At 38.3% G+C, this 26,202-nt stretch overlaps 1 protein-coding gene across 1 annotated transcript in view; it reads left to right on the top strand.

Annotated features, from left to right (window-relative positions):
* The first annotated feature begins 3,157 nt into the window (after positions 1 to 3,157).
* LOC139115870 (glycine receptor subunit alpha-4-like) overlaps positions 3,158 to 26,202 on the top strand; it is an 80,350-nt gene continuing 57,305 nt past the window's right edge. Inside the window, exon 1 of the mRNA XM_070678271.1 lies at positions 3,158 to 3,384. The gene's annotated coding sequence lies outside the window, so the exon portion shown is untranslated. The remainder of the gene's footprint in view (positions 3,385 to 26,202) is intronic.

The following is a 26,202-nucleotide window of genomic DNA, read 5'->3' as shown; positions in this document are numbered from 1 at the left end:
TCAGGACCGTGACGTACACTATAAATAAACCCTGGACTCGGAAGTGTTTCATGGCGGGAAGGGCTGTTCATTCAAGCTACATTTTTGACGTATTTGGATGCAAGAGTAGACGTTCAAGGGTGAGATAAGATCACTTTCTTGTCACAGAATTCTTAAGAACGATGTTACAACCACTTATTTTATTTCAATCTAATTGGGTTCTGTTACTTACACCTCTTGTTTCGCTAGATTTTTCCGCACCTTTTCTTTTTGAATTGCTGCAGATCATAGCCATTACCTTTGTCTAGAACGGAACTCCCAAGCTTCGGTTCGTTCGTCTACGTTCCACCTTCGTAACACTGGTCAATCACTCTCAAAGGAACACGTGCTGCACAGCAAACTTGAATAACAATAGAGCAACCTGCACTCTTTTCGAACAACGTTGACGAAACTGGTCTGTTTCATTTTCGATAGCTTTGTAATAATAAAAACAGTCTTGTTGGCGAAGGTTTTATGAAATATCGATTGTCACAATGCCACAAATATTACCAACCATTGTCGTTTGGTAGAATTTACAACCTATTTGAATGCCAGGGATCAGTATTTAATATTTTGTGTTTCCATTGTAAAGTATTCAAAGCCTAAGGCCATTCACTTTGACTTCAATTTTGGTATTATTATATAATACCTACACTAATCTTGTTACTTTTCGCCTAGTGACCAATAAGTCAAGAATCAAGAAATCATAAACGAAACCATAAAATGATAATGACATTGACGTAGCAGTGTCAGAGGGTCTGATCACGCATGAAATTCACATGTACAGAGGATGATATGATGAGTTTATATTTTAATTGTATGCAAATAACCACGATACATATTATATGTAAGAGGTGTCTTCACGAGCACAAGCATTGAAGGGACAACACATGGCGATACATGTAACGTCCAATGTGTAAGAAATAAAGGGTGCTGTCTTTGAAGACTTTGAGCTGCTACTCTGTTTTTGTATCCCAACGTCCTCTCCCCAGCTGTATCCCGGAAGGGAGATGGTTAGCAGTAATACCTTATCATTCCGCTCATGAAGGGAGCTCATTGTGATTACTGAATGGAATGTGGGTATTCTTTGAGACCTATTCAGAGCGAAGTACATAGAAGGAGCTTCATGAGGGAGGTCCCGGAGCCTTTCCATTTTGACATTTGGGAACATTCTGGCAAGTTACCGCTGGTCGGAAGGTTATATCTGATTAGCAGATTGTCCTGCACAGCAACTTAAGGAGTCAGGGCTATTTTCTACCTGATTGGCTGTTTGGAAATATGGGTTTCAGCAAACCAATCGGCTTTAAGCCTCAGAGACGATGCACATCAGTTCGACACTCCGAGATACCGTTCGCTTCAGTAGTCTCTATTTGGTGTGCGAGAACAATCCGGGAACTAACTTAGGCTTCAGGTAATAAACGCCTCGAAAGTGAAAAACTTCTCAGTGAATCTTTCAACTGTTCACTTTCAAGAACAAGAATAAAAGTGAGGGGTTACCGTGCAAATTCTGGTACTAGAGAAACTAATTACCCCAGATTTACCGATATAGAAATTCAAAATGGCCGCCATCCCTGTGTTAACACTATGGGGAAAATACAATTTTTGATTTTCAAAAAGCTAAGACTGTGAAAGCTTTCCATATTCAAAGGGCTTCAAAATGAGCCCCCCAAAAGTGGTAGATCAGAAAAGAATTGGACAAGTTTGAGAGTCCAAATATCTGTCCTCGAGGCGATGCATTCTATCTTAATAAATATCATGCAATGTGAACATTTATGAGTCTGTAACCCATATAATTATATCGCTATGTGATAATTCGGTTACGGCAAATTCAAGGATAAAAGACAGATGTCACATTCGTTAGGGATTTTGAGTGTACACCCCCGGAAGGTTCATTATTGTTCTAACTGGTGCCAGGGAGTTGACAATAAGCAAAGCGCACACTACCTTCCCAGTTAGAAACACACTACGCCTAGGTGACTTTAGAAAGGCGCCATTGACGTTTGATATTCGTCGGAACCTTAACACACTCTGGCAATGAATTGCAAACATCTTCGAAAACGCTATTGGGATATTGTTATCGATTTCACGCCATCCGTGCGCCCAGAAAGAAAAGTCACAATATTGACCATACATGTCTAAAGGACGTTTAATTTACTAATCAGCAACGTGAATTGCAGACTACAAATGGTATTGAGTGTATTTGGATTGTCATGCGATGAAAGTTTACTGACGGTAACACCATCTTGTTACCATATTTATGGCATACTAAGAAAGAAATCTGTCGCATACACATCGGAAGTATCCGATACTTGCAGAATTCCATGGACGCAGGGCAAAGATCGATGGATGGTGATGGTAGTCATGGTGATCGTGCAAACTTAAACAACAAAACAAAACAGAAAGGGTTAGACATTGCGGTTAGGGTTTAGCATGTAGGGATTAGTGTATTTCCTTGCTCAATGCCTTAGTGTTATATACTTTCACCTGCTGTCTGATCGATTCCCGGATTTTTATCTGTTCCCAGTCGTGGACGTAATCAGGATTAATGGTAATGCATTGTCCATGGAAATTGTAAGGCAGATAGCGGAGCCCTGTGATAGCGCTATCATGGGAATACGCCAAATTGCCAGTATTCACTCTACCAACGATGGCTCAGTTCCCCTTACGGTCTTATGTAATATGCAATACCTTATGAGTTGTCGAGGTATTGCATCTTCTCTTGTCGTTGGTGACGCTCTACACCACAGCCTCAGTTCGTTGTGGGGGAGGGGGAGGTCAGCAAGTATGTAAGAAAAAACGTAATAAGAAGGTCGCTCATTTTGTTTATATTCTGTTAACTACGATGCACATTACTGGAGATGACGTCATCAAAGTGGTGTTCCGGTACTAAGTTTCCATATGTCTTTGCTTTTAATGCAATAACAGTCGGTATAGGATTTTTTACTTGACGGAAATGTATGTGGACAAAAAACGTTATATGCCGAGACAAATAGTCTCTTCTCAAGCGTATGGATGATTTGTTCAAATAAATGGATACTTGTATGATAAAATATTAAAATTGCTTTATTAACAACCTCGTAAAATACGCTTATTATCGAAGTCATCGGATGGATGAACCGCTGACACGTTTCGTTGACAGCACACCCCACTTGTCATGCGCACTCTTGCAACTCTTCATCGCGACCGCGCCGCACGCAGCCGGCTGGGAAAACGTGTTGAAGTTCATGGGTTTTACTGATACGTGTACATCGGTAAAAAAGTCAGAACGTTTTATTCCAACAACATGTCAGTGGTATACGTACATCGGAGTTCCCCCCGTTGATTTGTGAAAAGAGGGCGTTGCTGTGTTTTTTATCGGCTAAATAGGTGAGTTGCTGCTCGGTGTTTGTGTCCATAGAGTATTGTCACCTTGGTCAATTTGTAAAACAAACGAGCATGTCAGCGCACTTGACGAGCCAACTTCATTGCGGCAAGAATAGCAGCGGTCGATGTGTTTCAGTGTTTTTGTTGCACGTTATCAAGACATCCACACGGTAATCCAACCACAATTATCGGCTAGAAGGAACAATTTCATTCAATTACTGTTGCGTAAGCCATAGTATGTTCCCCTCCTATGCGTCAATATTTCACCAACGGTGATGTGACGCATGAATGCCGACAGATGTAACGAGGAACTGTTTTCCCGCATCTACGGTGTCTTGTATACCCTGTACCGTACGGTTGATCAAGCGCGCGAATGAACCTTTTCCATTCGTTTAGAGAGGGGATATAAGAAAATTGATTCAATAATAATGCAGTGATCATTTATCGTCATTTGACTCCTTCCGATACAGTGAATATTGTACTCGGTTTAATAAATAATATTATTTTCTTCCTATTTTAATATGCCACTTTCATTCCACTCGAAAAACTGTTTTTGTCAATGCTAGTTTGGTTATTCATCTGTAACAATGCCCTTTAAATGCAGTCTGACAATCCTATAACACCTCGTTTTAATTAGCAAATGAGGCCAAAGGTACCACGCTGTCGTTTCATGAGTCTTCAAAAATCATACCATCATGCCTGTGTATCGATAATTTTTTGTCGCGATTAAGTCTAAAACTACTGTATATTCTGCCAAAACTTTCCAGGAACCAATGATTCATTGACTGCAACCTTGAAAGAGATTATAGTGTGCGACTTCTGTTTTTCAATGGAGAGCGGGAGTATGGATTGATTCAGGGAACGGGTAATGTAATTTCATGCAGTGCTGTGAGCTGGCGATCACTGCCAGGTTTCTTTACTATTTACACTATTACACGTCGCCGCTCGTGCCTCGGCTTCTGTAACATGGCCGTGGTCTGCGGTCGTAAACAACTAATTTTAGCAACTTATCGGCGGTATTTGCGATAAGCCGCGTACGAGCTGAATGTTTTGCGCGTATATTCTGGCTGAAACCATTCCCATTGCTGGCACGTCCGATGTCATGACAACGGTGCAACTGATTGAACTATATCGCATCGCAATTAATTCATAGTAACAATTTCTTGTCTTGCTTGGAGCGTTGCCGCTCTCGAGATTATCAAATGTTGTCATGGAAACACCCGCCCACCGTACTCAGGTGTAAAGTAATTCATCGCTCGGTTAATGCGCACGACATGCAGATGACATTACGCTGATAATTTAATGTAGCAAATAGTTAATAATATACGGAATACTCGAAACTCTAATCAAATTTTTAATTTCTAATCACGTTTTTATCTTCGTGACTGCTATATTTATCCTTCAACCAACTTGTGAGTACAGGTTCCCAGATAGTTATTCTGCTTGAGTTTGCTGAATTTCATCTCACATTATCTGTAGTGGCTCGTTTTATCAAATGGAGAGTTTCCATTCTACTATAGGATAGATTGAAAGCGCGCTGAATCGTTAAGCAGGATATTTCGGCTCTCCTTGAACGGATCCATGACGATGTTTTTTCGATTCAAATTCAAGCATAGACTCTACTGTTTATGATTCTAGCGATACTGTCAACGTCACGGTTGCTTGTCGACCTGGAGTAAGGTAAAAATGACTGATGCATCACTTTCAAATTGATGACAGTTGAGTTTCCCGAGCTCCGAGTCAGACAAGCTTGCTCGTGGTCCCTTTAGTCTAGTCGGAAGGTAGGGTTCCCATGCACCCCATGGATGTATTTTTTTAACCTACATTTTGTAATCCTTAGGGTCTATATTTAATGAATTTTGATGTTCCCAAAATCAAATCGTGTCCCATGGGGTTCATTTGGCGCCATCTTTGCCGCCATCTTGGCCGCCATCTTGGATTTCAACAATGGGGTAGGGATCACGTATCTACCGCTCGACGGAAACAGAAACAATAAAATACTATAAACGTTACATTTTAGAAAGCCAAGATCATGGCCTTTTCATTGATATATAACTTAATAGGGATTAATTAATATTCGAACGTCGATTAGACTTTATATCGGCCATTGGCCGTAAATCGTAAAATTTGCTAAATTTCACACCCAATAATTAAGTTCCCGTTCCTCCAAACAATTTTTCATAAGGTATTTATATATTTTTTGGAAGAACTCAGTGCAATAAACAAGAAAAACAAGATTAAAAGTATGTGTCTTGAGATTTAGTGGGTGCATGAGCTTGTTTTCTTATTACGCGGTATGCCACATATCCGTGTGTAACATAAGGGGTAGGGGTAATGTTTCCCTTTCTGTTTCGAATCATGAATGTTGAAACCATAAAAATGTTACATTTTTGAAAGTGCTGCATCAGACCTTTCTAAAAATATATAGATTTATGGGGAAAAGTTGCATATTCAAAAGTTACAAAGCTTAAACCTTTCGGTTTGTGTCGATTTTAAGTGATTTTTTAAGAACGAAATTACAACATATGGGGTAGGGGTAATGTTTCCCTTTCTGCCTCGAACCATGAATTACGAAACCATATAAATGTTATACTGTTTAAAAGCTCTGAAATGGGCCTTTCCAAACATGTATAGTTTTATTGGGAAAAATCCATATTTTAAACTTACAAAGCTTATGCCTTTCAGTTTGTGTCAATTTTAAGTGATTTTTTAAGGACGAAATTACAACATATTGGGTAGGGGTAATGTTTCCCTTTCTGCCTCGAACCATGAATTACGAAACCATATAAATGTTACACTGTTTGAAAGCTCTGAAATGGCCTTTCCAAACATGTATAGTTTTATTGGGAAAAATCCATATTTGAAAGTTACAAAGCTTAAACCTTTCAGTTTGTGTCAATTTTAAGTCATTTTTTTTAAACAAAATTTTAATATAAGGGGTAGGGGTAATGTTTCCCGTTCTGCCTTGAACCATGAATTATGAAACCATATAAATGTTATACCGTTTGAAAGCTCTGAAATGGGCCTTTCCAAACATGTATAGTTTTATTGGGAAAAGTCCATATTTTAAAGTTACAAAGCTTATGCCTTTCAGTTTGTGTCAATTTTAAGTGATTTTTTAAACAAAATTATAATATAAGGGGTACGGGTAATGTTTCCCGTTCTGCCTCGAACCATGAATTATGAAACCATATAAATGTTATACTGTTTGAAAGCTCTGAAATGGGTCTTTCCAAACATGTATAGTTTTATTGGGGAAAGTTGCATATTTGAAAGTTACAAAGCTTAAGCCTTTCAGTTTGTGTCAATTTTAAGTGATTTTTAAGGACGAAATTACAACATATGGGGTAGGGGTAATGTTTCCCTTTCTGCCTCGAACCATGAATTATGAAACCATATAAATGTTATACTGTTTAAAAGCTCTGAAATGGGCCTTTCCAAACATGTATAGTTTTATTGGGGAAAGTTGCATATTTGAAAGTTACAAAGCTTAAGCCTTTCAGTTTGTATCAATTTTAAGTTATTTTTTGAACAATATGCACAAAACAGTTAGTCCGTTGGCCAGGTATCGAAATCATCCCCTCTAAGGCATTTTACCCACTATGATTTTCTGTTAGCTAGTATTCTCAGCTGTCATAATCTGCTTATTTTCCATTTAACTGATGGTGTGTGAGAGTGTAACGACTTGTTTGTGAAGGGCTGTCACGCCCTCTGTAGTAAAATAGGAATGGGTTAGGGGTAACATATTTACCGCTAGTCGGAAACAAAAACAAAAAAACCATAAACAATACATTCTTAGAAAGCCCAGATAATCCCCTTACCATTGGTATACAACTAAATGGGGATAAATCGATATTCAAACATCGATTAGATTTTATATCGGACATGAAATGTAAATTGTAAAATTTGCTTAATTTCAAACCCAATAATTAAGTTCATGTTCCTCCAAACAATTTTTACAAGGTATTTATATATCAGTTGAAAGAACTTAATGCAATAGAGAAGTAAAAAACATTAAAAGAGTGTATCTTCTTGAGACTTATGGGGTGCGTCGATTGTTTACCTAATATATGGTATGCCGTACATCCCTCTATAATATACATTTAAGGGAGAGGGGTATGGGTAATGTTTCCTCTCCTACAAAACGCAGCGAATAAGGAAGCCACATAAATATCATATCTCTGAAACACTAACGCAGCTGTTTTTCCAACAAGATATGGCTTGATGGGGTAACTCAAAAATTATGCAGTGACAATGCCTAAACTCAAAAGTTTGTGTTACTTTAATTACTGACATTTACTTGTTAAAAGGAACGTAGAAAAATACTCTATAGGCATTAAATAGCACTAAAAAGCTAAAATGGTGGTTAATAAAAGACGTTTTACTCATTTCAATAACTCAAATTCGGGAAAGAAAGTTAACAGCTATAATATGTCAAAAATTATATATTCCAAACCCACAAACACTATATTGGATGTCATAGTCGTCATGCAAAGTTGATATGACAGCAGCAACAATCAATCCCTTTCTTTTATTGTATCGCAAGAGATATATAAGCAATAAAGCACCACTTTGAAAGGATACCACACGGTTTCGACCGGTAAACAACATATACGCACGAACTTCAGTCGTGTGTATAAGGAGTGAAATGGTCAAAACCGAGCTCGAGTGGTGTACCCAACTTATAGGGGTTGTTTATCGCTATATTATATCAGTATATTGAAACTTGTGATGAAAATACAAACAATGTGAAAGAAACCCACTATGGAGATAGGAATGGCAAACTTTACAGTATATCGTAAATACATGCACAGTCACGTGACCGTCTGGGCAAATCAGAGCTCACTATTAATAGTGTTACTTTTAATACCACACGGGAAGACGAGAGAATCTTTTATCGCTGAAAACCAATCACCATTAATCCACAATATAGCTTCTCCATAATAAGATAATATGGATCGACAACACTTTACCTTCCTTACCAGAAAACAAGAGATCATAACCAATTTTTCGAAATTATTTTACAACGCAGAACACTATATACTCCCAATGAGGATTACATTTTCGACTGGGTACTAAAATTCAATAGCAAAATAATTCTGGAACTAAAACCCGAAAAGCCAAATGTCACAGAACGCATTCAAATTACACAACTAAATAGTAAACAGAAGGCGAACAAACACTCTCTACACCAAGCAATAAGAAGGCGAGACAAACTCAGAAAATGACTAAAAAGGCTTATATTCCATTGACACCTCAATGTTTAAAATGCCTTGTGAGTGAATCTATCATTAGTTTCTTATCATGGATGAATTTAACCAATGTTAGACCCTGACGTCTTTGAAGCAAAGACCCTACAAACGGACGTTTTAGGGTCAATGCTTGAAGATACCACTCCCACCAGCATGATTGAATCAGAGAGACTAGATTGATCTAACTTTCGAGCTAGATCAGCCACCAGCAGCTGAGAAAAAATAAGTCAACATAATCATCAGAGTCAAGCGAGCTAGACAACGGCTTCACACATTATACACCACAGAGAGGACATTCTTACACAATTCACAAAAAGCGTTCAAAAGCTTCGTTAAAGGCATTGTTCGCGATCCCAGGGACGGGCAAATGCAAAATGTTAGTCATGCTGAATCAAGGTGTAATCAAGTAATAGCTTATTTATAGATTGGGAAAATCCTAATCCTGATAGTAATGATGGAATATAAACTTTGTGAAAAGTTGAGAAAATTTGCCACTTCTTTGATTTGTATGTTTTACATTCCATGTTGTACTAGCCTGTACTATACATGAACAGTCAATACATCCGGCAAGTATTCTTTGCTGTTCTTTTATAGTTAGGTCCCCGCAATCCGAGATAAGTCTTTCTATAGTGTCAACCATTCTCTTCGATTACTGTAATCTACTCCAATAAATTCCCATTTAACTCATTTGTATGATTACAGGGAAGCCTAAGCCTATCTCTTACAATCTAAGATTTGAGATATTTGACAACAATATGTATGCAATTTTCATATTTTTCATAGGCCTAAATAACACACAGAAGAAAGTCATACTCAATGTTTTGTCCATTTGAAAGTCAAATTTTCACCGAAACAAGTAGAGGTTGCAATCTGTAAGCCAAACGAGAATTAATATTAGCAAAGATGGATATTAATTAAGCCTTTCCCATTTCCGATCCCAGTTACTCATACAACGGGGTATAAGCGAAAGCCAAGAGTATCGAATGTGTTGAAACCTAAGTGGCCCCTATTCAGTACCACGTAGCCTACAGGTACACCTGAAAGAATACTTACCAGGCCAAAATACCGAGTGTTGAATTCCTTCAAAAGTGGCAACACCTGAAAAGACACTGCGGCAACCAATATATCACCCTGATCTCTAAATATTTACCTCTACACCCAATAAAGCACCGGGTTGTACATAACAAACTTAAGAGAGCGATCGAAGACACTCGCTACACAGAACGCAGGATGGAAGGCTGCAAAGACGATTCTTCAAATAGGCAAAAAAGAGGCTAAAAACAACACAAAGATTCACAGCAACGACGACAGGTCGGGTTTTCTTCCTATACTACGGTACAAAACCAAACCAAAGGGTCTTTCAAAGGCCACCGCACTTCCCTTAAAGCCCGGCTCGAAATGGACTGGGATCAATGATTAGTGCCAAGTTTGGTTGGGCGTTTTGGGCATGGCTCTGCATAATGAGTCTGTTGGTAACGGTTGCGATCGTTCGCATTATCTGCGGATCTGTTTGCTCTCAGATCACGCTCAGGCTCGGACTAATATAGATACGTACAGCCTTCGTTTCAAGGTTCGTTTCAAGTCATGCCATGGTAAATACTCGAAATAAAAAAGAAAGGAAAACTATCAACTTAATCAAACAAGAGTTTGCTTGAATGAATTTACCGAAGTTTCAGGCCATATCAACGTTCGTTATGTGAATGATTCAGCTGCTGACCGCCATGTACATACGGAATATTGGCGCCATCTAAAGTCGAATAATTATCAAAAAAGTAAAAAGCTTATATCTGGGCTTTCTAAGAATGTATTGTTTATGGTACTTTTTTTTTTGTTTCCGACTAGCGGTAAATATGTTACCCCTAACCCATTCCTATTTTACTACAGAGGGCGTGACAGCCCTTCACAAACAAGTCGTTACACTCTCACACACCATCAGTTAAATGGAAAATAAGCAGATTATGACAGCTGAGAATACTAGCTAACAGAAAATCATAGTGGGTAAAATGCCTTAGAGGGGATGATTTCGATACCTGGCCAACGGACTAACTGTTTTGTGCATATTGTTCAAAAAATAACTTAAAATTGACACAAACTGAAAGGCTTAAGCTTTGTAACTTTCAAATATGCAACTTTCCCCAATGAAACTATACATGTTTGGAAAGCCCATTTCAGAGCTTTCAAACAGTGTAACATTTATATGGTTTCATAATTCATGGTTCAAGGCAGAACGGGAAACATTGCCCGTACCCCTTATATTATAATTTTGTTTAAAAAATCACTTAAAATTGACACAAACTGAAAGGCATAAGCTTTGTAACTTTAAAATATGGACTTTTCCAGATAAAACTATACATGTTTGGAAAGGCCCATTTCAGAGCTTTCAAACGGTATAAAATTTATATGGTTTCATAATTCATGGTTCAAAGCAGCACGGGAAACATTACCCTACCCCTTATATTAAATTTTGTTTGAAAAAAATGACTTAAAATTGACACAAACTGAAAGGTTTAAGCTTTGTAACTTTCAAATATGGACTTTTCCCAATAAAACTATACATGTTTGGAAAGGCCCATTTCAGAGCTTTCAAACAGTATAACATTTATATGGTTTCGTAATTCATGGTTCGAGGCAGAAAGGGAAACATTACCCCTACCCCATATGTTGTAATTTCGTCCTTAAAAAAATCACTTAAAATTGACACAAACTGAAAGGCATAAGCTTTGTAAGTTTAAAATATGGACTTTTCCCAATAAAACTATACATGTTTGGAAAGGCCCATTTCAGAGCTTTTAAACAGTATAACATTTATATGGTTTCGTAATTCATGGTTCGAGGCAGAAAGGAAACATTACCCCTACCCCATATATTGTAATTTCGTTCTTAAAAAATCACTTAAAATCGACACAAACCGAAAGGTTTAAGCTTTGTAACTTTTGAATATGCAACTTTTCCCCATAAATCTATATATTTTTAGAAAGGTCTGATGCAGCACTTTCAAAAAATGTAACATTTTTATGGTTTCATCATTCATGATTCGAAACAGAAAGGGAAACATTACCCCTACCCCTTATGTTACACACGGATATGTGGCATACCGCGTAATAAGAAAACAAGCTCATGCACCCACTAAATCTCAAGACACATACTTTTAATCTTGTTTTTCTTGTTTATTGCACTGAGTTCTTCCAAAAAATATATAAATACCTTATGAAAAATTGTTTGGAGGAACGGGAACTTAATTATTGGGTGTGAAATTTAGCAAATTTTACGATTTACGGCCAATGGCCGATATAAAGTCTAATCGACGTTCGAATATTAATTAATCCCTATTAAGTTATATATCAATGAAAAGGCCATGATCTTGGCTTTCTAAAAATGTAACGTTTATAGTATTTATTGTTCTGTTTCCGTCGAGCGGTAGATACGTGACCCCTACCCCATTGTTGAAATCCAAGATGGCGGCCAAGATGGCGGCAAAGATGGCGCCAAATGAACCCCATGGGACACGATTTGATTTTGGGAACATCAAAATTCATTAAATATAGACCCTAAGGATTACAAAAATGTAGGTTAAAAAAATACATCCATTGGGTGCATGGGAACCCTACCTTCCGACCCGACTACCTGTATTAAACATTGAAAACTTCCACAGCATGCATAGTATTGTGTGATTTTAGCACCACAAAGATTCTCCAAGAAGTAATGGAAGATATTCGGCGACGATCCTTTTTAGCTAGAGGGATGAACTGTAGATTTCATAGGCGTTGTCCATAAACCTCGCTTGACTTAAAGATATCTCACATACAGCTAGAATTGCGAACGTTGTTTACATCTCTCTCTCGCTGTGCTGTCTCTATCTGTCTGTCTGTCTGTCTGTCTGTCTGTCTCTCTCTCTCTCTCTCTCTCTCTCTCTCTCTCTCTCTCTCTCTCTCTCTCTCTCTCTCTCTCTCTCTCTCTCTCTCTCTCTCTCTCTCTCTCTCTCTCTCTCACACTCTCATTCATGACAGGCTCTCTCTCCAACCAACGATCTCTCAAACCTACGATCTACGCCTACCCCTATATTTTATTAATTTATTTTGTTTCAAGTAATAAACACAAGGGCCGTGAGAATATGATGAATACATTAATTTACAATAAAAAGGTTCAAAGTTCAATAACTCCATTTTACCTCTACATCAAATTCGTAGTGAGTTTAATATGAAAATTGGTTCAAAGTGTTGGTATGTACACTGTGCATGACCGATAATAGTTGAATGTCATACCGTGTAACATACTCAAAAAGACTTGTTCCATATACCTTGTTCCATATACCTTCGTGCCATGATAGTCTCCGAGTGCTCGTATACGTCTTGGTCTTAAACTTAACCCACCCAGGGTACCAATTTTTTGCAAGCAAGCATTTGTGTTACGTATGCTTTCAACGATATCGTGTTTTAAAATAAGACGCTTTTTAAATTCACTCCAGTTGTGACCAACGCTATGGTTGCTTGGTCAGAGAAATGCAACAACGAAAATTGGGTAGTCGTGACGAACGCAAAGAATTATTCGGATAGGAATAGCGGCGGCTATGTGTGTAACGGGGAAAGTATATAATCAATATGCTTTGATGGACGAGTGTCGTGAGAATCAGGAAGCCATTACCTGACCAAAATTGGCGTGAGTAGCGGGGACACCGTTTGATGGCACTTGTAGCCAACGATTGAAGTAATTCCGCCACAACCTTTCAACGAAAACGCTGACCTTGTTCCGGACTAGTGACAGAACTTAATTTGTCCCTTAATGTAAGAATCAAATCGAAGAGTTAATCGCTAAACAGGCACGGACTGGGGCGTCAAAGGTCAATACTGCAGCTTAAAAGCAATTCGAGGGCCTTGTCAAAGTCTACGAGATTATTAACCGTTTGATTAAGGGATATTTTTATCTCGGTGGCTAAATGCTAACCGTATTTGAAGTTTAACATGCCATTGCAGTCACCACCGCGTTCAGTGGTCGGGCGAGTAAAAATGTATACATGTGTAATTTGCGAAGAAATAGGATGACTTACAAGAGTAGACAATGATGTATATGTGATTCTAGTGCGCGTACCTGACAACGGGAATTGCATGCGCAGACTAGTTACATAACACGCACTAGACTGGTATGAGACAACAACAAATGTTTTCTCTTTAATTTTTTATATACCAAGTTGATGCAATATTCCTGTACTGTGGCGAATGCAAACAACAAAAGCTGCGTTGAAATTGCATTTGTCGCTTTCAATTTTGCTCGGACTTTCGGAGTTGGAATTCCATTACTGGCAGCTTTTCGCGGAAGGATATCTTTTTAGTTACTTCCGCCCCCTGTGACGGAGGTATAGAGCAGTTCGCGTTTTCCTATAGATACCATGGGAATTTTGCACCGTTCTTTGAGAATTGTAATTAAACGCTGTCTTCTTTTGCTATTCTGCTTAAACTGACATATTTTCAGACTTTGTGAACGAAAATTGCAACTATCAAGCACGCCCTTATGAGGCGCCATATTCAAACTCGCCGATGTCACCGCTGCAGATACTATGTTCTGATTTGGAAAGAACAAACGCGGTGTTCGAATAGCGCTGATCGTCGACGTGGTTTTTTGGATGTATATCTCTATCAGTTGTACAGTACGTCGCGTAGTTCTCGGTTTGGAGGAAAAGCAGAAAAAAATCCGATGATGTCATCATTTCTTTGCAGGGAAGGTCGGTTACTGATAGTCAACAAATAGCATTGATTTCACGACGTAATAATTTCTGTGTTTGATCATGAGAATTTGCTGCACTGTCAAATAGTTAGCGGACTGGCACGCATGATGTGGCTAACCCCTGCGTGCCCTACTCATCGATTTGTCGTCTATCAACTCAAATATTGAACGGAAACTTCAGAGAGCGTATAAATGAGTTAGTCGTTTTGAGAGCTCTTGTTCTGAATTAATAAGAGGGACATTTTGACCTAATCGATAACTGCCACGGGAAAACACCGAAGCCAAACGTTTCCAAAACTCTCGGTAAATTAATTGTGAATAGTCGCTTCTTTGGGAGAGTACGGGACTAGGTGATCACTGTCAAAATTTCCTCGGCCGATCAAGAAATAATGAGTCTATATTTCCTCTTGCGCATGTGCACTGCCAACGGCGCTTTAACAAATGCACAAGGCCACTTGGGCCATCTTTGGTTTTTCCATAAGATAATTGCCCGGGTGATACAAAAGGGACACGTATCTGAATCCTGATCCTGGCAAACATTTGACAGGCACAATTTTCTTTACAAACACGTAACGGAAATATTTGTCTGTTCTCGATGACGTTCCTGTCATCTCTTGACAAGAAGTTAATTGTTTCTTTCAAGCAGGCCATTCGTCTTTCGGGCTACTAAGCGAGTCAGCGATATAGTATTAGATCTCACTCAATACATATCATTAAAATTTGTAAAACACTCGCAAGCCCTGCAAGTTTTCGTAACCGTCTAATTTTTCCTCAGGAAATCACGGCGTATCACTTGTATATTTTCATATTCCCCAATCTATAAAAGCTGCTCGTGTCTACACCGGAAGATTGCTCTGGCACAACTCCAACCATATATTTTGTTAACTCTAAGAACACATTTATGATTTTCCGCTTTTGGGGTCGTCCGTATTTGCGTTTTTATGAGATGAAAGAAAAAAAACATTAAAGTTAATTTTACTATCATATATTTTATCTTAGCAGCGATCATTTTTGTTTGAAATTGATCAATGGCTCTAGGCTCACTCACAGTCCGGAAATTACCAAAATTGTTTTACAAGTCAGATAATAATAAGCATGTTAATAATTCTCTTAATTATTTTTTTCACATAACGATAATTAAAATCGCTATTAGATAAAGGTTAATACTTAACAGACTCCGCGAAATTGAATTTTCCGCCCTAAATTAGGTGTGTCTTGAGTATTTGCGACAATTTAATTGTATTGTTTCTTTTTGTTAATTTATTTCAATATTTCGGCCGAATATTTAGCCGGAAAGCACTTATCAGAATAAATTAATGAGAAAACTATGTATTACTAAAGAAAATTTCTGTCTACGCTTTGTGGCAATTAATTCAGTCAGCAAATATTTGAAATTTAGAGCAAAACTCTCTTTAATAACTTTAGAATATAATGATTGCCTTCAGAGTCGAATATAGCTGAGGGCGTTATAATTGGTTTATTTTTCACATGGTCCGTTTTAGTTCATGACGAGATAATTCGTTATGAGAACACCTCTAGGTAATACGAGCCTTAAGTTACAACCCGCCTCGGGGACAGATTTTTGGACTCTCAAATTTCCACAATTCGTTTATGATCTACCGAACCACTTGTGGGGGCTCATTCTAACGCTAGTGGATGAAAAGAACTTTCACTGTCTTAGTTTTTCGGAAATCCAAGAATCCCCCATAGAGTTAACACAGGGATGGCGGCCATTTTGAATTTAAAATACCGCATCGCAAAATGTTTGGTATTATTGCTAGTTCCAAACTTTGCACGGTGACCCCAGATTTCGATTGTTGATTTGGTAAGAGAATATTTGAAAGTCTCATGCAGGAAAGTTTGAGCAAATATCTTTCACTTTCGAGGCATGTACTACCGGCTCGGACAGAAATGTCCGATGACGTCATAGAGTACCAGGGGGTCAGGGGGCAAAGGGTTAAGATAGTGCGTGCCTCCAAATTGAAAGAAGTAAAATTTTGCCCAAATTTTCCACAGTGAAGATTTTAAACTATTCCCCTTCAATATGCGGACTAAAAATTCGATTTTCCGACAACTAAGCCGGTGAACATTTTATTTATCCATAAGCTTCATAATGAACCCTCGTGAGTGACAGACCCAAATGTTTTGAAAGACAAGAACTTTGGCTCAAAATTTTCTCAAGATAACTTTCAACCATATTATTTCAACATCGAGAATACAAACCCGGGGTCACCGTGCAAATTTTGGTACTACAGAAACTAGAGTTCTGTTTTCTATACCTTAAATCAGGGTGACAATCACATCATTATTATGCTCATTTGCATGTCAAATAAATCTTCAAAATACATGTAACTGAAGACAATGGAGACTCGTGAACTAACGAACATTGTTTGGACACGTCATCTTAATATAAAAATAACGGGCGACGAGCTGACCATTAACGTTTATTTATTGGCAAGGGCGAGAGGGAAGCCAAAAATTAACGGGCGAGGCTTGCTGAGCCCGTTCATTTGGCTTTCCTCGAGCCCGCGCCCATAAATAAACGTTAATGGTCAGGGCGGAGTCTGTTATTTCCATTATATTATCAACGAACCAAAGAAAACCGTCAAAATTTGCGAAAATTTCTTAAGCGAACGACACCTGGGTCCAAGAACTGAGCAATACGCGACGCACTGTCACGCGCGCTATAAAAAATTGGCAAATCCGGAGATGTTTTCAGAAAAAAGTATCTCAACTTGGCCCACAAGTGCTCCACTTTATTTTATGATTGATTATGATTTACGTTTCAGCTGTAATATTACGATACTTTAAGTTGTAAATCTTATTATTCATATTCACGGGCATGTAAACAAACCATTGCTGTGTATTTGTGGTCAATCACGTGGTTCAGCTCGACCAATCAGGGCATGGTAATATATAGTCTGGTTCCCTGACCCATTTCCCCGGTAGAGGGCGTGGGGAAATATAGGGTCAGGTACCTGCTAATGTAAACATGGACGCTATTGGTTTAAAATAAAACAAGCTGTGATTGGATGAAAGTAACACTTGTAACTTTTTCTCATCTTTCTTGGGTTTCGCACTTTCAGGCTCACTTGACACCAACTTCTTGTTTGTACCACAAAGCCGTGGAGGTAGAAAGAAAGACTTTCTACCTCCATGATTTAGCCACTGTTAGCACACCTCTTAATACTTTTAGAACGTCGACATGATGCCTGGCATTTTTCACGAAATTCGGACACCATTCTATCCATCGAAATCAATCGTCGTTCACAGTTCCAACAAAGTTTGCTTTCAATTAGCTGTGATATCGCAGCAGTACTTGTGGCGTGTATCGAACGTGCTCGGGTCATTGGGGTCACGCCACAGTCGGCGATGACCTCAATGACCCTAGCGCGTTCGATACACGCAACAAGTACTGCTGCGATATCACAGCCAGCCTTCAATCACCTCTATTTCCCGTACTTCTGGATTAATCCTTTCAGTTTATGTTTCCCGTCTGTGTGCCAATGTTTTTGGTTCGGATACCAGTGTTCGAACATAATTCTGATCCAGTCGAATTTTGACCGGCGTTTTCATGGTAGCAGCCATATTTGTTGTAGCATGTTCTGTCAGGTGACTAACCTCCGCCATCTTGAACAAAATTCTGTTCAAGATGGCTACCCGGTACCTGACCCTATATTTCCCCACGCCCTCTACCGGGGAAATGGGTCAGGGAACCAGACTAGGTAATATAATACGCGACGCACTGTGACGCGCGCTGTAAAAAATTGGCAAATCCGGAGATGTTTTCAGAAAAAGTATCTCAACTTGGCCAACAAGTGCTCCATTTTATTTTATGATTGATTATGATTTACGTTTCAGCTTTGAAATATATCACAGTTGTACCGGTTGACAACAACAAAATCCTTCAAGTTACAAGACTGGCTTGGCCAGTACATTGAGTTGCCGTTGTTTATCATGCACGTGACTTTAATTGTCACAGCTGCAGGTTACCGTAGATATGGACAGCACTACAACTGGTTGGTCATGATCGATGAAGCCGAGTCTACTCGACCTTGCCGATACAGTGTCTGGTAACCACACATTTTGTATGTAAAACATACGATGTGTTTATCTAAATAAACAACAAAGTGTCGTGAAAATGATGCCTTCCCATTAGTCAACTTAGTAACAGCTGGTGGACCCGGCCGTAGACTCATTATTTGAAATTCTGTTGTCTCATAACACGGGATGCCCATCATTAATCTCAAATGTACCCACTCAAATCGCAATTGTCACAGGCAAACGCCTTTATAATAATGCAGACAACCTTCATCAAGCGTTTCTGTTGAAATAACAGAGGATTCATAATAATACTGATTCGTTTTAGATTGAGAAAACATATTGAGCCAGACGTTACACAATCAAACATCGGACAGACCATAAGGAAAAGTTGTCATGTCCGTCTGGAGTGGGGATGGGGTTAGATGTGTCTTAGTCTCGGCACAGGTTTCTTGTTGCTATCGTTTATTTTGATACATTGGAGTACACGTATTGCTAATAAAGATTTATAATATTAACTTAAAGTATCTTGGTCTTATGAACTTGTTTTCTGCAGACTTCTTGTTGAAATTGTTCTCTTCACTGTATCATAGACCCTAGTTTTCTCTACAGGCTATGACTGCATGCACAGTGTCATGTATTTCTCCTGTGATAATCTTACGCTGTTTTATTATAAGTATGATTACCTAAAGCGCCAAAGCAAGCAAGGCTGAGTTAGCAACTTACCCTTGTATCAGATAATAGACGCAACATAGTGATTAAACTTCGCTTAAAACCAGTGCTAACACAAGACCAAGACACAAAAAGATTGTTAGTAAAAATCTTTATTGGCAATACATATCATACTCCAACGTATAGAAATAAATGATAGCAACAAGAAAGCTGTGCTGAGACAAAGACAAACCTACACCAAATCCCACCCTCGGGGACGGACATGATAACTGTTCCCTATGCATGGACAGACGAGGGTTAGGGTAGATAACGAAGCTTTTTGATACATAAAATAGATTGTCGTCACTACTTACAAAACAGAACAGAACCTGAAAGTCAACTTTAAGTCTTTCTTTTTGTTATTATTTACCATTCATTTTAGTATCGCAGTCTCGGCGACATCTGACTTGAAATCGATTGCGCAAAAGCCATTTCGTTTGCCCCAGCCATTGCTCGATAGCAGTCATGCAAGATCGATGTAATGCAACATTTATTAGGGTATATTTGTCTGATAATCACAGAGAGTGTGAAAATCGAGCGTTTTCAGACATCCCGAGGACTTGATATGTATTTGTGTTTATCCCACTCTGTGATAATGCATCGATCTCTGTACTACCATGAAAAGACGTGCACACAAACGTCATACGTCTTTTCTCGAGCAAATGAAATGATAAGTGACAAAAAGATAGGAGCGGAAGAAACCTAACATTACGCAACGTGTACAAATTTCACTGTTCACTCAAGAGAGCGGTCATCAGATGGTATAGTAAGTACAACATAGAGATCGATTCCTTTGAATCCTGCATCATGCCGGTTTATCTGACTTGCTAGGGTTCCGGAACTTATAGAGCACTTCGGCTGCGCGGGGAATATGAACGCTACGAGATTCTTATATAGTAGATGAAAAGTTAAGTTGCACACATGGCCACTGGGTATACACCCCTGTCAAGCATTGCTGAAAATGCTTACACTTTGGATGTTACAACATACCCGAAAGGCCTAAAATAGGCTCATTAATCGAGCGGAGACACAGAAGGTTTTATACTTCCGAAAGCTGCCTGAAAATAGAGAAAGCCAAGTTTTCATTTCAAAGCTGGATAGCGACATAGTGTTTTTCATGCCTTTTTTATAAAAGTCTTTTTGTAAATAGTAGATTGCCGTCATGACATTTTTGAATAGCCGATAAAATGCTCTGATGGCGGGTTAATTCCGCGTTTGACAACGTCTGATCTCTTTCTGGATGTCAATGACACTTGAAGGTAGAACTGCGGCATTCTATGACGAGCTGTGACATCTACTTAAGTTTGGAATGAGAAAAAATTCTTTCCCTTTGTTTTCTGGTTGTACGATGCGGTGTCCCTCTGATCACACTGTCAATAGAACTGACGCATTAAGATACATAGAAATAAAAAGAAGATGGTTTCACTGTCGTCGAAGTATTCATATCCCGCTTCTGAACGTGAATTCCTTTTTACTGCGGCACGTATTCTCTTTAAGGAATGTAGTGCATCAGTATTTTGTATGCATGCCTCTGTGATAATCTGATAAATCTCGCTGAAACAAGTCGTCAGAACATTGCCAGAATTGAACGACGTGGGTTCATCCGTTTAAAGCACGCTGTCACTGAAAATTGACATGTGTTAGAATTTCATTAATGAATGCTGCAAATATCCAAGGACGTGTACAGGCTTCATTTCTAATTAGAATAGTTTAGAACACCTTGATAGTCCGTCGCAGAATCCACCAATTTGGTGATGCAATTGTACATGTGCACACACAAATACGTAAATACATAGACACATAGATAGATAGATAGATAGATAGATAGATAGATAGATAGATAGATAGATAGATAGATAGATAGATACATACATACATACATACATACATACATACATACATACATACATACATACATACATACATACATACATACATACATACATACATACATACGCTGTTTTTGAAACACTTCAAAAGTCACGTTGAAGGGCTTACTATTGTGCCATTTATTAGTACAGATTGTATGTGTGCACTTTACAATTCATTAAAGCTCTCTTTAACAACCTGATGTATCATGACAAGAATTCAGAGTTCAATTCTACACAATTTCACATTACATGGTTTGTTTTGATTACCACGGGTCAACGGGACATCACAAATACTTGTGATGCTTGCATGAAGTTCAGGGAACACGATTTGAACTAATTCGGGAGAATGGATCTCTGTATTTTTCAAATTTCTCAAAATTGTTGGGTGTCCCACAGGTGAATGTTATATATTACAAACTACTCATAAAAAACAACTGTGTAACTTAAAAAGGAAAGCAGATGAGGTAACATTATTTTGCAGATTGGAACATCATTAGTTTACCATCAAATTGTCCAAAATTAGTTCCAACCATGTTAGGGGTACAAAAATGACGACGCTAAATAACTGCAAATGAAAACGTCAAAAATTACCCCTTTCCTGAATGCAAACAGATGATTTTTTTGTGACCTTTATACAAAATTGGTTTTTCCTTCTCTGACTTGCTTCCCTGTGACAAATAAACATCGCCGCAATATTAGAAAAACTGCAATTCTTATCCACATGAAAGGCACCGCCAATTAACTTTCATTACAAAAAAACATTTGTAGTAGTGAAAAAGGTGAACGTTTTGTTCGAGACTTGACTTTTATGGTACATGTACATACAATAAAACGTTTGGCATCATTTTACAAGTGCCATAGCCAACTGATGACGTCAAAGATGTGTGTCCTTATGGAAATGAGGTCAAAGGTTTCACTTAATAAGTAGGAATGTTTAATCTTGTCTTGCTGCAAGAAGAGTTTGGGTTGTGAAGAGTCAGCTGATATTTCAGCATGTTTCCGAGAAGTCAAACAAAAAATACTTTTCATATCAAACAAATTAATTAAGGTACAAAACCCCAGAGCGGTTTTGCCTTTCAAACTTTAACAATCCCTACTTAAATGTACATGCACTTTGGTTTTGTTACAAAATCTTTCTGTTTCACCAAAACAAAGTTATTTATCTATTTATTTTTTATCATTTAATTATTTATTTAAGATTGATCCAATATAAACTGTAAAAAGGGCCTACATATGGTTGGGTAACTAAAATAGGCGCAAAATACCTATACAAAGCAAGTCTGACTCAATTATGAAACCTTAAAGCTATATATTGTCCCCATTAATTATAGAAAAGATTTGCTTATTGTTTTCGAAATACTGATTACGTGTTGGAAAAAGTGTTGAAGATGAAGTCAAGAAATTGCAAACTGGAGTGTTGAAAAATTAAATAATACGGCCGAATAGGACACCTAAAGTAGAGGTGCCACGCAGTGACATCATCCTATATCTTATCAGCTACACATTCTAGATCTATAGAGTAAATTCTTATTCAATTTGAAAAGGTATACCTGTAACCCATGGGGAAGCTTAACAAGTGAGAGTATCGACTTTATACCCAATGGGACACACTTGTTTAGGATGTGTCACTTCTAATCTGTATTTGTGAGAAGTATTGTATCGATTTATAGGTCTGAGCTCCCTCCGACACTATAATTCACGCACAGTAAGTTCTAAGCTAGGCAAAACACACGGCCAGTAAAAGTAAACCTACCCTGCAATTACACGCATCCGTCAAGAATAGCGTTGTTTCAGGTCTCTATTAAGCAATTTAATAGTCATCGAAATTGACGTCAAAACAAATTTCGCCGTATGTATGTTTCTGTCTTTTCCGGGATAAGTTGTGCCAAGGGCCATTTGTGATCACGCAATTAGCATCTTATTAAGGCGCAGATGTTTCGCGTCAAAACAGTGACGAAATCTGAGCTCAAGAGCCATTAACGGTGCAGCTTTCATGGATTATTCAAGCTAGGATCATCAGAGAGCAAAAGAAATCGATGGCAAGACAATGGACCGGTTTTTGACCAGTCTGCTGCAAAAAAAGTCAAGAATTTCCTCGATAGGTTAATGACAGGTTAATGGTTAATTAGTCTTTGGAAAAAGCCATACTCAACACAGTATTTCTGAATTTGTTTTTGCTATTTCAAACAAAGCCTACATATAGCATTATTATTAGTAATATTTTAAGGATAACAATAGATGTTTGCAAACGAAGAAAAAAGTAAAATTACAAACAAAAACGCAGAAAGATCTACAGACAAGCAAAAGTACACAGGAATGAAAATGTGTGTGAGAGAGAGAGAGAGAGAGAGAGAGAGAGAGAGAGAGAGAGAGAGAGAGAGAGAGAGAGAGAGAGAGAGAGAGAGAGAGAGAGAGGAAGAGAGAGAGAGAGAGAGAGAGAAAGAGAGGGGGCAGACAGACAGACAGACAGACACCGTCATAGACAGAGACAGAGACAGCGACAGAGAGACAGACAGAGAGAGACAGACAAAGACGGCGACATGTTCGTACAGCACACAGTCCCTCCACGTGTACAGCAGTAGACATGAAAGCACATCGGTAACATAGCATTTTGTTCACTACACTAGTTTGTTGTGTAACACGTCCAATTCATCTTTTAAAGTGTACGTGTGTGAAGCAGATATTCAGAAATCGAAACGTTGATAAAGTTAAACTCTAAGTCAGACAATATCAGTTGTCACTCATTTATCCACGATGATAACGGGTGAATTCATTTCGAAACAAAACTTATTGTGATAAGTATCTTGACTATGACAACGACGACGACGACGATGATGATATCATCATCACCATCATCATCATAATCATTATTGTCATCATCACCACCATCACCACCATCATCATCATCATCACTATCATCACCATCACCATTATCATCATCGTCATAATCATTATCATCATTGTCATCCATCACTATCATCACCATCATCATTATCATCATCGTCATAATCATTATCATCATCATCATCATCATCATCATCATCATCATCATGATCATCATCATCAACCTCATTATCATCATCGTCATCATCACCATCAACCTCATCATCATCATCGTCATCATTATCATCATCATCATCATCATCATCATCATCATCATCATCATCATCATCACCATCAACCTCATCATCATCATCGTCATCATTATCGTCATCATAATTATCATCATCAAGACCATAACCATCATCATCATCATCATCATCATCATCATCATCATCATCATCATCATCATCATCATCATCATCATTATCGTCATCATAATTATCATCATCAAGACCATAACCATCATCATCATCATCATCATCATCATCATCATCATCATCATCATCATCATCATCATCATCATCATCATCATCATCGTCATCATTATCTTCGTCATCATCATCATCAACATCATCATTATCATAATCGTCATAATCATTATCGTCATAATCATCATCATCATCCTCATCACATCATGACCATCAACCTCATCATCATCATCGTCATCATTATCGTCTTCATCATCGTCAACATCATCATCATCATCATGACCACAACCACCACCATTATCATCATCATCATCATCGTCATCATCATCATCATCATCATCATCATCAACATCATCACCATCATCATCATCATCGTCATCATCATCATCATCGTCATCATCATCATCATCATCATAATCATCATCATCATCATCACCATCAACCTCATCATCATCATCGTCATATTTATCGTCATCATCATCATCATCATGACCACAACCATCATCATCATCATCATCGTCATCGTCATCATCATCATCATCATCATCATCATCAACATCATCACCACCACCATCATCATCATCATCGTCGTCATCATCATCATCATCATCATCAACGTCATCGTTGTCGTCGTCGTCATCATCATCATTATCTTCATCATCGTCGTCGTCGAATTTTACTAATATCAATGTCTTGTTGAGATGTCAGTAACACCTGCTGGAATTAGATTTTACAGGGAATAGCCGAAAGGCATTTTCTATATCCAGGAATTCATTAAAGAAACATGTATTTAATAGTTTCGAAGAGCAATTTTATTTGCATCGTTCATTTACATTAAGTGCGTTAATGAAATGTAAGTGCAGTAACATAGGATGAAAATTAATTGAGATTTGGTGTTTATTCATTGCCTGTAGAAATATGAACATTTTGAAAGCATGATTAGATGGGATTTTTATACATCTGTCACTTGGAAGGACGTATTCTAAGTTTAGCTGACCCTCGAATATGATGATTTACTCCGCATGAAATGAGTGGACTGTATCAATCGGATGAGAGTGCGATTAGCTTAGAGAAAGGGCTAGCAGTGCCCTGTGGGTTTTGTAAAAGCCTGTCGTCGTGGTACAAAACATCGTTTAACCGAGGGTTTCGTTGGAATGAACAGGAGAAAAGAGAGACCACAAGTCGAGAAAATTAATCTTTAGGAGCCTTTCATTTAGCTTGACAGCTTTGAAAGATCGGGAAAGTGAAATCATCAGCGACTTTTTTTGTCGAGCCCTTTATACCACCTATTTGACAATAGCAGCTGTTGGACGTTTCTGTCAATTTGGTGATGTCATTACCTGACAGAATTAACCTCGGATACTTTGTGAAGGCCCTTGTGTAAACCTAACACTTGCACATAAAGCTGTTAATTTTTTTAATGGAGTTGAAGTACGGGTCAATGAGTGACAGCATATTAAAAGTCAATTGCTGTACTTGCCAAAGTTGTCAGGTATGCTTGTTAACTGACATAATGATCGTTGTGTACTTCACACGGTAGCAAAGTACGTATGTCATTATGTATATATATATATATATATATATATATATATTTATAACAAGCCACATGCTCATTCCGTGTCGCGATTTGCCAGAATACGTCACGTGACGAAAAAATAGATACGTCTAGTCCCCTCCAGATCGACAAAAGTGACGTCAGAGGGCATTTTTTGAAAAGCTTTTTCCCTATGGAAATAGTTCTGACCAAATTTGGAAAAGTGCCCGGTCACGTGACCGTAGTGTCGTCTGCAGCTTTGCAACAATGGTGGGTGACTAGAACGTGATGTGCGTCCGGGATAGGTGACGACACATCCTCTAAAACAGATTTTCCCACATTTTCCAACATTCCAATAGCGTAGGAACTTGAACAGCTCATCG

Source organism: Ptychodera flava, chromosome 17 (assembly GCF_041260155.1).
Source record: "Ptychodera flava strain L36383 chromosome 17, AS_Pfla_20210202, whole genome shotgun sequence".
Classification (NCBI taxonomy): domain Eukaryota; kingdom Metazoa; phylum Hemichordata; class Enteropneusta; family Ptychoderidae; genus Ptychodera; species Ptychodera flava.
Note: the sequence above shows the minus strand (reverse complement) of the source record. Positions and strands in the feature narration are given on the sequence as shown.